General features: G+C 34.9%; 1 protein-coding gene across 3 annotated transcripts in view; it reads left to right on the plus strand.

Annotated features, from left to right (window-relative positions):
• The window catches only part of LRRC7 (leucine rich repeat containing 7), a 556840-nt gene that overhangs the window by 197855 nt on the left and 346636 nt on the right, over positions 1–12349 (plus strand). The window lies entirely within an intron of this gene.

Raw genomic sequence — 12349 nt, forward strand, 5'->3', positions numbered from 1 at the left:
ATCTAGGTAACTGACAAGCCATTGAAATTGATATAACTTCACCCAATATTCTCATCACCTTTTAATATTACTCCATTTATGATTTCACAGACCTCTGTTAATAACAAATTGAACTCTATGGAAATCACCATTTGATGGATTATGCCTCGTTATCTTCATTTAAAATGACCTCTATAAAAATATAGAGTAGAGGGTTGAGATCAATAGTTTATGTTTAGAAACAAAGGAATAATATGACACTACTCCAGAACTGAAAATTTGTATGTTGTATATTAAGGTGACATTACAACCTTGAATTGTATGCTCTAAGTCTAAGAAATGCTTTTACACACATTAATACTATTATGAAAAACATGTTTTTGTACCTGTATCTAAAATATTTGATTATTACAAGTAGCACTGGATGTATGTGGCATACAACTACTAAAAAGTTTACTAGGAATTTGAAACTATCAAACTTTGTGCACATACACACACACACACACGTGCACACCTGCACACACACACTGCCATTATGGCATTGTGCCATGCAAAGAAAACCAGGTCTCCTGTGACCTTATTCCTTATCGCAAAAAAGACTGGATGATAAGAGATTAGCTAAAGCAGACCAAGGCCACACAGCAGAGAAGTTCAAAATCTAAATCCAGGTCACCTGAGTAAGTAACCCAGATTAAGTAGTGGGCATGGTATTTGCCTATGAAGGGTTTATATGGCTGAGAAGGGAAACAAACGTCATGCACTCAATTTCTGTTGCTTATGCTAAAAAGTAAAAATGTATATTAAATATCCAGCAATCAAGAAAAGAACCTTCCACAATAAAAACTTGAAATTAATTATCAGAATCTGATATTTCAATATGCTGATCAAAATAAATTATGAATAATTATTTTTACTTAGAACTATAAGTTATCACTTATTGGCCTTTTGGCTAAGATCAAGTGTAGAATTATAAATTATGCTGTTTACATAATACTTCAAAGTTAAGAGCTATTTGACATGTACTTCAAAACCAATATACCTCATTTTTGACAACCTGTGTACGGTGTCGTCTGTCTGGGATATTTCCTTAGATGACACTATAAACAGGTATAGTATATTTTTTAGGGGTAGGTCAGGCCTATAAAAATATTATTGACTACATGTATTCACACTAGGATTGCACATGAAGTAAAGCCTGTACTGAAATGGACTGTCTGTTCTACCAGATGAGGAACTACTTGAGGGCAAAGATGGCACCATATTCATCTCTGTTTCCCGGTACATGGGCAGTCATGATGAATTTCACATACTAGATACTGAGTCTATGTTGTCTCTGATTGATAGAACAACGCAGAGAACTTCATATGCCACCAAGGACTTGATGAGCAAAAGTATATAAGATTGAATAAGTCAGAAACGTGGTAACCCATTCTAATTTAGGAAAATAGACATGGGGGGTGGGGGGTTTCTAGGTCAGGCTAATCTAGGATTGCCAGAAAAAAATAGAGGACACCCAGTTATATTTTACTTTTAAATTCAGAAACAGACAACATTTTTGTACAATTATGTCCCAAATTTTGCATGGGATACATTTACACACACACACACACACACACACACACACACACACATATATATTTACATGATATTCAAATTTAGCTTGTCATCCTGTACTTTTATTTGCTAAATCTAGCAACTCTAGGCCAATCTGGTCATTTAAATCTTTTTCCATTTCTATGCAACAAATTGTGTAAGATTAATTTATCAAGCAAGTATTTATTTAATATCTGTTCTACTACACAGTACTTGAAGCTTTAGGGGGGTTACAAGAGAAATAAATCTCAATCTTTGCCCTTCCGGATCTGACAACCTAATTACAGAGAAAAACTGAAGCATTAGAGGCAAGTGCTCAGTGATGTACAATCAGAGCCAAAGAGCCAAGTACCATTGTAGAGCTTATGTATAGAGACGAGCCCTATTTTTGGAGAAGTAAGGGAAGAACTTCACTAAAAAGCACATATGCAAAATTTAAGATGCATCAAGAGTTAAAGGGAGCAGAGTTGTGAAGAGTCTGGAGTTGCAGGTGCATGGATGTGGATGCGGGCAATATGTAGGGAGAGTTGGGGAGGACTCTGGTTATGAAAGTTCTTGAAAGTCACATAGTATTGTTTGAATTAACACATTGATAAGATAGTTCCATTGAAAAGTCTTATACATCAAGGAACTCACTAGGATCCTAAGTAGGCTTGGAAGAGAAGTTTTAAGATATTTTGTCTGTTTGGTTAGTTAAAATAATTGACTAACAATAATTAAAAATAATATAAGTACACCAAAGACTTAATATATTTTACCAGTATATTATAGTTAAGGAGAATTTATTATCCTTATCATTGACCTGCCTTATATATTTCAAAGAAGTTTTACATAATCTTTTAAGGTTTCTGTGAGTGTCAAGGTTGAATTTTTTTTACTTTCATAAAACAGCCTTGTAAGCTAGGTTCCCTTAAAGTATCTGCCATATTGAAATATGATCTAAATGATCTGATATTGAGGTATGATCCAAACAGTACATAGATGTATTTGTGCATCATTGGAAAAAAATAAGAAATACAAAAATGAAAGGAATAATGTATCAGAGTTCATTATATGTATTTCAAGTAACAGAAAACCCAATGCAAACTGACTTTACAAATAAATAGGTTTGATTGGCTCTCGTAAGTGGAAGGCCCATCTCAGGACAGTAATCAGAACTGGTGTGTTCCTATTCACCTTGGCAGGAATAAATTTATTCTGAGGCTGACTTTTCTCTTGGTAGCAGAACGGCTGCAGGGGTTCTAGAGTTCACCTCCACAGCATCCAAAAATGGAAATATCTGATTCCTTAAAACTCTTTCTGAGAAAGAAAAAAATTGTCTCCCCTAAAATTCTTCAACTAATTTGTCTGCAGATCTCATTGGCATTAATTGTGTCACATGTTTCCTGCTGATGTAATTCCTTTGCTCTTTGAGCACAGAATAAGCTACTATAAGAAAACTGGGATTACTGTAATTGGGCTAAATAATAATGGGTCACCTCTGTAGAGCTGTGGCTTCTGGTAGCAGTACAAGGGGAAGGGGTGGAAAGGGTAAAACAGCTGTTACAGAGATAACCTTAATGTGCACTATAAAGAAACTGCTATAAAATAATTATTTCAGGAGGAGAAATGGCTCAAAATAAAAAAAAAATAAATAAAGTTCTTAATGACCTATAGGCAGAGCATTGAGCTCTTTAAGGATTTAAATCTTTAAAGTTAGATTAAATAAATTATTTTTGTCTGCCATTTTATTTTATGGCTTTCTTTGAGTTGTTATTCAGATTTGTTGGGTAATAAGATAGCCATTTTTATTCTTGATATTACATCATAGTAAGAATTATCTTTTATATATGTATTTATTCCTTGCTTTCTGATATTGTACACAGACAATATTATAATTGGTCATGAATCTCTACTATAAGATGTTATATAACACAATTGATAGAGAACAAAAAGTCAAGGTAAAAGGCATTAGGGAAGATATATCAAGAATGTGTCAGAAAAGACACAAGAATAGACATGAAAGAACAGGAAGTATTTTGATTAGGAATAGTTCAATCTGTGTGTCTTAATTTTCTGTAGTGAAAGGTAAAAATACAAAATGACATGTCTTTCACACAGTGATAGAAACCCACGCAGCTTATAATTTAGCACTGTTTTGCTTGTTATTTTGAATTAGGAACTTAAAATTATAGACAGAATAATAGACCATAACAGGTGCATATTATATATGAAGTAGAGTGGGATGGCAAATTTGAAAAAAGCAATAAAGAGAAAAACTGCCAAAAAAACTTCTTGAAACTGAAGAACTTTTAAAAAGAGATTATAATTAATTTTGGAAAAGCCAATATATGACTAAACTGAAAGACCTGGAGGGTGAATTTGGTAGACAAAATTAATTTAACCACATGTAAAAGAAATGGGACTAAATTTTAAGCACCATACTTTCAACATTTTCTTGGCTTAAAAGTTTACAACCCACTCCAAAAATATTTTAGAGATCAAGAACCAGAGCTCTTGACCCAGACAAATCTGGAATTATATCCTAGCATTGGTATTTGGTTAGAAAAGTATTTTTCCTGGAAACCTGTTTCCTCATTAGTAAAACTAGGGATGTAACAACACTGTCTCCTGTGGGTGGGTAGGTGGATAGATAGGTAGGTAGGTAGGTAGGTAGGTAGGTATGTAGATAGATAGATAGATAGATAGATAGATAGATAGATAGATAGATAGATAGATAGATAGATAGATAGATAGGCAAGATGATGTCATTGGCATACCTGGAATAGAAAAATATTCAATAATTGATATTTATTATTCTATCACAGCTGAAATAAGATTTCCACGTTAAGTTACCCTGAATCAAACAAAAGTAAGATTATGTAACATCTCAGGATAGTTCTAGGTGTTGACTAGTCGACAAAAAATATTCTGGCATGACTTTCTCTTTATCTGAAATCTTCAAAGACATCTTTTGGGAAAACATTCCTTCGTCCGTAAAACGTGATAGGGTTCTGACCCTACACAATTACAGCAACACATTTGTGATAATACCACTACTTCCCGAGATAATTTTCTTGACTCACACAATAACAATATTACATTATTTTTATTAGAAGCAACCCTGGAGATTATTTAATTTAGTTCTCAATTTTTACTAATAAGTAAATCCAAAGGGAAAAGTTAATTGACTTTCCTTAGGCCACATGGCATGTTTGAGTCCTATCCAAAATTATTACCAAAGACTATGTATTAGGAAAGGAGAGGTTATGCTGCAGTAAAAACAGATCAGAATCTCAGAAATTTTGCTTTCTGTCCATTAGTGCTGGCAGGGACCACTGCTCTTCACGAGCCCATCCTAACAAGTAGTTCAACTTTCTACCCAATGCAGAATCATATGCTTATTATTTCTCTTGCAATGGCCACCCAGGCTCTTCATGAACATTTTTAGTAATGGAAAAAAATCAATAATTTAAAGGATAGACCATTATATTACTGGAAAGTTCTAATTTTTAGAAAACTCTGTAATATGCTAATGATGTTTCCCTATTTCCATCCATCTATCTATTCATTCAACACTTGGAGCTCAGGGTGATACAAAGATTGTTAAGGTATGCCTTCACTCAACAAGAAACTATGCATCCATCGTCACTGCCTTGATCCTTCAAATATTTTTAAAAATTCATGTACTTTGCTTAATGGTTCTCTTTTCTAAGACAAGTTTCCAACTTCTCTTGACTATTTTTCAAAGACATGGTATCTAGACTCCTAACCATCATAGTTACTTTCTTCTGCACAGATTGCAGTTGTTAGCTTGGTTTTACATATTGCATTATCGAATAAAAATATTTATCCAAGTGAAAGAACCCCAAAAAGCAATATACAAAATACAATCAAACTCAGGAGTGGAGTCATAGTGGGAGACAGATATTTAAGAGTCATCCTTCCAAGAAATGAGTTAAAATCAACAGACAAAAAAAAAAAAATTCCTTAGAAAGGAAAAAGACAATTGCAGAGAAAAAAATATTAAACCTTAAAAAGTGAAATGATAGTATAAACTTACTGCTGGAACGTGCCTAGAAGTTATTTGTGTTTCTCCCAGCAGTCATGACAACTTTGCATACAGAGGCAAAATTGGGAAATGTTATTATGCTTATGAAGCCAAAATATCTCTCCATGGGTGAGAGGAATGTTAACATCGCAACTGATTTTGATCTAGGTTTCTATAACTTATAAAACCTATTTGCTCTAATGAACAGGAGACAAAGAGAGCAATTTACTGTGTAGCACTTTTAAACTAATTCTAGATATTTTCAATCCTCTAAGACATGTGAGATTTGAGGTCTTGCTCATTTCACTTATAGAGATCACACATTAACTGTTTTGTGTCTGAAGGGTGAAGTTCTTGCTTCCTATCAGAGTGCCATAAAACACTCAGAGTGGATAAAACATTAGTGAGATGTAGAAAAGTTATACAGATATTTTAAATGAATTAGCAGGAAAACCAAGCTATGTATTCTTAAAACTTACTCATTTCCTGGAGGCACATTGATGGTGTCTTCATTTGATGCTGCTTTTACCTCAGCATGACGCAGATCAGTTGATCCCAGGCTCCTGGGCTGAAAATCCAGGAAACTGTGGGAACTGACATTCTCTTTCTTTTGCTAAGTAAACATTTTTAAAACACTCATCTATGACTTTTATTATTTAATTGTAAATGCTTTCACACCCAAATGTATATAACAATCATAAGCACAAAACAAATGGCATCCTTCTACAAGAAAAAATAGGCAGTAAACTTACACTGTCTTTTTTTCTTAAAAGTTTTGTCGAGATGTAATTTACATTCCATCAAATTCATTTTTACAAATTCAGTTGTTATTTTCACAGAATTGCGCAGCCGTCATCACTGTCTAATTCTAGAACATTTTCATCACCCTTTGAGAAACCGCCCATATCTATTAGCAGTCACTCCATGTTCTCTGCTTCTCCTCACCCCTGGCAACTTATTTCTCCATCAATTTGCCTATTTCAGAAATTTCATATAAATGGAATTACATAGCAGGGTACTTTTGTGACTGTCTTTTCACTGAGCATAATGTTTTCAGGGTTCATCCATGCCATAGCCTGCGTCAGTACTTCATTCCTTTTTATTGATAAACAATGTTCGTTTGTATGAATATACTGTATGTCATTTAAAAAATAGAGTATAACACTTTTATAAATGCAGAAAATTTGTTATGTTATTTTTCTATAATACATATGTGTAACTATTTTCTTAATACAAATCCATCAGTTTGTAGCTTTGTAGTCTTTAGTATACATAAAGTTGAACTCCAATACCCAATGTCCTCCAGTATTTAGGGTTTTGTTTTTTTATTATTATTTGTTTATCTTTTAAGAGACAAGAGTCTCACTCTGCCGCACAGTCTGGCATGCAGTGACACAGTCATAGCTTACTGCACCCTTGAACTCCTGGGCTCAAGTGATCCTACCTCCTCAGCCTCCTGAGTATCTAGGACTACAGGTGTGTGCCACCATGCCCAGATAATTTTTTATAGAGAAGTGGTATTATGTTCTTTGTTACCTATATTGCCCAAGCTGGTCTCAAACTCCTAGCCTCAAGTGATCCTTCTGCATCAGCCTCACAAAGTGCTGGATTTATAGACATCAGCCACTGTTCCTGGCCAATCCAGCTACACTCAATATAGAATATTGTCAGTAAGCTGAGAGATGCCAGAAGAAAAACAGCCTCCATATACCTACAGTTGCTTGCCCTAGGTGAGGGGGAAAAAAAACCCAACATTAAGAAGCCAGATCCAGGTGAGGGCTGCAGGAAGACAGCCGCATGGTGCTCACTACTCCATGCCGGCCACTCATGCTGGGCTATGTAGCTGAAACACCGATCATTCAATATAAAGTAGTCAGGGATTTATCACAAAGGTGTGTTTTAGGCTGGTGAAAATTTTTTCATGGGCTGGCTTCAGTCACTGGCCCATGAAATAGCAGAAATCCTCCCCAACTCTTTAGAAAATAAATGAACAACAAAAATGCATCTGAGACAAGCCAAGCTAGAGCTCCATGTTCATGAATGGCAAATAGGCTCTGACAATTATGCTCGAGCAGTTTGGGCACATAAATGCCAAGCAGGCTTTCTCCTGGGAGACTTTACCCCTGGTCTTTCCACTGCCAGGCTTGCTCTGAACCATGGCTCGCTCCTTTGTTTCCTTCAGATATCTGCTCAAACATCACTGGAAAAGCATTTCCCCGTTATTTTACACAAAATAACAACACCCACTATCACCACCCCTTATTTAGCCTGGACAAAATTTTAAGCCTCACTGTGTCTCTAAGAGATGTCTCATACAACTTGATTGTGTTAACCAGTATTAAGACACTGCCTAACTACTTTATCATTGCCATAAAACATCTCTGTAAATATCTCCCTCTGATATACTATCTATTATTTTACAAGGAATAAGAGCTTTGACAGTGGCCATAGGTGAGGAAGGAAGGGGAAAGTTGGAGTATATCTGCATATGTGTAAAACACAGAAAATAAAACTCTCACGTAGCAGTTTTTACATTTTTGATGCTGATCCTGGGAGTTGGGGTGACATAAGATAGTTTATGTGATTCCTCCATAAGGCAGGACCTGATACAACACACTCTTTGCATTTTTCCTTCCTCTCAAACTCTAAGTACTTGTATCCATATAAATTAGAGCTGTCACATAATGTTTGCTCAAATAAAGGAATGTGCTGTTTGAGTCTAAGAGCTGTCAAAGGTCAGATGTCATGGAACATGCTTTTATGTTTGGGGATGTGGGGTGGAATAGATTTTGTAAAATTCCTTCCAAACAATATTTTGTGATTCACTAGTATAAGCTTCTTTTTAAATAGAAAAAAATAATAACCAACAATAGAAGGAAGCATTCTGACAAACAGCATGGTAACTATAGTTACCAGTTATTATCACAGATGTACTATAGTCCAATGTAAACAATTCCGGTAAGAGAGGACCTCAGTTTAACACAAGTTCTGCCACTAGTTAGTCATGTGACTTCAGACATTATTTAACTCCTTTGAGCCTTAGCATCTTCATTTGCAGTAGTTGCTCATCTAGGTTTGTTCTTCCTCATCTCCTACAATTGTGGTGATGATCAAATAATATAAAGTATGTGAAAGTAATTTAAAAACAGCAAAGTAATCTACAGATTGAGCATCCCTAATCTGAAAATCCGAAATCTGAAATGCTCCAAAATCTGAAACTTTTTGAGCACATACATAATATTACAGTTAGAAAATTTCACACCTGATATCATATGACAGGTCACCGTCAAAACATAGTCAAAACTTAGTTTCATGCACAAAAGTTATTTTAAAATATTGTATAAAATTACATTCAGGTTATGTGTATAAAGTGTATATGAAGCATAAATGAATTTTGTGTTTAGACTCTGGTCCCATCCCCAAGATATCTCATTATGTATACGCAAGTATTCCAAAATCTGAAAAAAAAAAATTGAAATCCTAAACACTCTGTTTCCAAGTATAAGGGATATTTAACATGTATAACTGTTGGGTTAAGAGAAATGGCTTATTTTAATAAGAAATAAGAGTCATTTAATGAAGTTGCTTTTCATATTTAAAATAAAGATGAATCTAACACTAAAATAACAGAAAGCTTTTTTAGTTGCTTAACCAGTGGCTATAGATTACTATTTAATATGGATTTACAGCTGCATCAGTTACTTTTTTATTGTAGGCCAGAAAAACCAACTGGCCATTTTAGGTAAAAATGAACATTTACTGGAAATATATCCAGGCTCTTAGAATTAATAGAAGCCTAAAGGGCTCCTACATTGAAAAGGGACAGGAACCAAGACAGTTCTAGACTGCTGCTCAGAATTTACACAGCAGTGATGGTCTGGGCCACACAATGCTGATCTTCTGAGGATGGCAATTTACAAAGACCCCCATGTAACCGTGACAGTTGCTCAAGATTCAAATTCCTGCTGCCTCCACAATGTACAATGAGGAATGTCATTAAAAGGAAGATGAAGGTTCTAATGGAATAAGGGGAATGGATGTCTGATAAGCAAAATAAGCAAAAATAAAGCATTCTCTAATATTCTACATATCATATGCTTTCAATTTTATTGATGCTTCTTTTCATTCACTGATATTTGCAACTTAAGATGTATTAGTTCAAGGCCATGTTTTTCTTAAAACTTAAAGTAAAATTATTTGAAAACAAGGACACTTATTTATTTTGTGAGAGGTCTAATGAGATCAAAGGAGCCATGGAAGAAAGATCTTAGGGTGACAAATTTTGAAATGCTATTTCATAGTTGTGATTGTAGTTTATCAAAACTTGAATGATCATTCATTATTTTATTTTTTCCTCCTACTTAAAAAGGAATCTTTTGAAATGAAAAAAATACTTGTATCACTATAATTGCTGCTTAAACAATGGTCATGATTGAGAATATGAAATGTGTTGCTCGAGATTTAACACAGCCTAAGCTTGCAAATGTAGAACAAAAAAATGCCACTTGTTTAATAAAATTGCCCCATTTTAAAATTTCATGTTAACACTAATTCCCTGAAGGGTTTGTCTTTCATAAACAAGGAGTTTTCTGTACCCTTGGCATATGTAGCCTCACATATATCTATGGAGGGCTCTCCTTAGATCCTGGATTTGAAAAAAGGTTTTAAAAAACGACCTTTTAAAATGCCTCACTTTCTCACTAATGATTTTGTGCATGATTCTATCCTCCAGTAGAAAACTTAGATTCACCTGACCTAAGTCTTGTATCCACTCTTTGATTAATGTTTCCAGAAATATGAGAACTTACAGCTAACAAGGTTGCATGATTTTGTCCCCCAACGCCAAATGTATACAATTTTTCTGAATATATAAAACTACATCTAGGACAAAACTATCTCATATATATGCATATGTGATACATAAATGATCAAAATTTGACTCTGTTTAATCTCTTTCCTAAAGCATCTTTTTTTCATATATGTTCTTTAATTGCAATTATTTTTCAATTTGAATAAATAAATAATGTAGATTAACTCTCTAAAGCCCTAAGGAAGAGTGAGATGAAGGACAGATTAGCAAAAACGTAGTTTGAATGTGGAAAATAGTAAATAATTTTTGCTTACTGAGATTTTTGTTTTTGCTTAAAATGTTTTATTATTTAAAAATGTGTAGTATCAGCAACTCTTAATTATGTGAGTCAATGAGAAACTGACAATCTTCTACAAGTTTACAATGAGTAAGATGGCTTACACATGCCATCATTTATTTCTAACCTTTACCCAAATATCAAATCTCATTAAAATCTGATTCGACAACAAATTTGCTGATTTTTCCTGCCAATTTTTGAGAAATTATACAAAAAAAAAAAACCTCAAGATTTTAGGTAAAATATATCAATGGATTTGTTCATTCACTCAGCAAACATTTCTTGGTTACCAATTATGTGCAAGCATTGTTCTAGGTGCCAGAGATATATTATTGAGGAAGATCAACAAGTTTCTATTCTCACAAAATCTACCTTGCTGCAAAAGGAGCATATAAATCAACAAACAATTTAAAATAAAAATGTTAGGTGATGGCAAACGCCATTATGAAAATAAAGCAGGGGGCCGGGCGCGGTGGCTCACGCCTGCAATCCCGGCACTTTGGGAGGCCAAGGATGGCAGATCACCTGAGGTCAGGAGTTCAAGACCAGCCTGGCCAACATGATGAAACCCCATCTCTACTAAAAATAAAAAAAATTAGCCAGGCATGATGGCGATGCCTGTAATGCCAGCTACGCTACTCAGGAGGCTGAGGCAGGAGAATCACTTGAACCTGGGAGGTGGAGGTTGCAGTGAGCTGAAATCGCGCCACTGCATTCCAGCCTGGGCAACAAGAGAGAAACTCCATCTCTAAATAAATAAATAAATAAATAAGGAAAAAAGAAGGAAAAATAAAATAAAATAAAGGAGGGGAATTGTTGAGAGGGCATTTGAGGTGGAAAGTGCAGTAAATGCCTAAAAAATGATCTTTTGTGTTGAGTTCTGAATGACAGGGAGGGGTCAACCAGGCAAGATCATGCAAGATCAGAGAAAGAATATTCTAGGCAAAAGGGACACTCTAAAGTAAGGAGTGTGGCATACTTACAGGACAGGAAAAAGGAGGGTGTGTAAAGAATGAGGGGAAGAGTGCTACAAAGGCACCACAGGAGAGTAGGTGGGAGAGGTTGCAGGAGAAAGAGTGGGGCTAAATCATACAAGTTCAGATAAGCTAGGAATGGTCTTAAGATTTTATTCTAAGTGACGTGAAGGGACACTGAAGAATTCTAAGAGAAACAGTGACATGAAGTTACTTATATTTTAAAAATACCACTCTGGTTGCAGTGAAAATACATTGTAGCAAGTCAAGAGCACAGCAAAAGAGATTAGAGGCTACTGCAGTTGTACAGGTGAGAGGTTGGTGGCTTCAACCAGACTGATGATAGTGAAGAAAAGGAGAAGAATTTCAGACTATGTTTTGTAAGCAAAGTTAACAAAATTTGATAATGAAATGGATTTGGGAGATAGATTAGGACCAGAAAGGAAATTTAGAAAGAGTTGCTGTTGATAGAGGAGGAAAACAAGGAAAGAAGGGTTTTTGAGGATATAGGAAGAAAACTTATGTTGTCATGAAAGCCAGGAAAAGAACAGAAAGTGTTTTAAAAAGAGGGAGTATAAACTGAGAGATTGGCTAAGAGGATAGAGGAGAGACCGTTGTATTTGCTA

Source organism: Theropithecus gelada, chromosome 1 (genome assembly GCF_003255815.1).
Source record: "Theropithecus gelada isolate Dixy chromosome 1, Tgel_1.0, whole genome shotgun sequence".
In the NCBI taxonomy this organism is placed as follows: Eukaryota; Metazoa; Chordata; class Mammalia; order Primates; family Cercopithecidae; genus Theropithecus; species Theropithecus gelada.